Here is a 1,138-nt window from a genome sequence, read left to right as displayed (position 1 = left end):
CATATAGAAAAGTTATAAAATTCCCATGGCTTAATAATGATAAATGAAAAACATTAAAATTCTCCAATCAAACAAGGTATGCAAGAATTTTTATTCTTTTTTTGTTAAACAAGGAGAGCAAAATAACTTATTGCAATATAAAGATAAGAGCTGAATGAGCATGCCACTGATGTAGAAAGTGGGTATTTTCACAGAACTATTATTTTTCCTTATCCTCTATTTGATGTTGATCAAAACATACCATTGGCTATTTAGTTCTTTTTAAAAATTCAATATGCTTGTGTATATACACCAGTTACTTTATGTACAATAAAGGAATGGGGAAGGGGGAAATGAAAGAATAGAGAAACTATATTGTAGCAGTCAGGATATGGTGAAAACAAATTGTGTTTTCTAAGTGAGAATGTCTTCTTGGTCTAGAAGAACATAGTTCTGGGGTAAAGTAGCAGGTTTCTATTTTTAGTAGACTCCTCCCACCTGTTGCTGGAACACACCAATTGTATCTTCATCCTCCATTTCCAACTTTGCAGATGTGTATTTTTCATTGATTGACTGTCCATCAAATCTGAATCTAATCTGTCTCACTAACAAACCTTGCCATTCCCAGTATGCTTTCATTAGTTTATTAAGTGCTGTATGCCTCCTAATTTTAAACTGCATTCATCACAAAACTATCCTGCCCTGCCACTTCAAATTGATATCATTGTTCTCACTCTTGACTCTTTCTTTCGTCTTTTTGTCTGTCACTGTGGGCACCGGGGTTGCCTCAGCAGCCATTTCACAAAAGAGGTACCAGGTCCTCATACTGAATGAGCACACAATCAGCACCAGGGGCGGCAGATGCAGCTGCTCATAGCTTTTGAACCTCATTCCTTCTTCCCCTTGTGTCTCACATCTGGGCAAGTGCAGGTGCTCCATCATTTGGCATTAGCAGAAAATTTAAAACACGTAAGCCTCTGCCATAAAAACTCAATGCCAATTTCTTGTCCTTGCTCTTGCAAGCCATTTGCAGACTTTCTTGGGAAATCTACCCTGCTATCCCTAGAAAAATTCATTGTGTGAGTAATTAAATTTTTCATACTCTTAGTGTGTGTGGTGTTATCAGTTTGAACATTCCAACCAAATTCTGGGTTGGAGG

At 37.3% G+C, this 1,138-nt stretch overlaps 1 pseudogene; it reads right to left on the bottom strand.

Moving 5' to 3' along the window:
• Positions 1–459: 459 nt before the first annotated feature.
• LOC102881771 lies at positions 460–918 on the bottom strand (annotated as a pseudogene).
• Positions 919–1,138: the final 220 nt, after the last annotated feature.

Source organism: Pteropus alecto, unplaced genomic scaffold (assembly GCF_000325575.1).
Source record: "Pteropus alecto unplaced genomic scaffold, ASM32557v1 scaffold122, whole genome shotgun sequence".
Classification (NCBI taxonomy): domain Eukaryota; kingdom Metazoa; phylum Chordata; class Mammalia; order Chiroptera; family Pteropodidae; genus Pteropus; species Pteropus alecto.
This window is presented reverse-complemented; position numbering and strand designations above follow the sequence as displayed.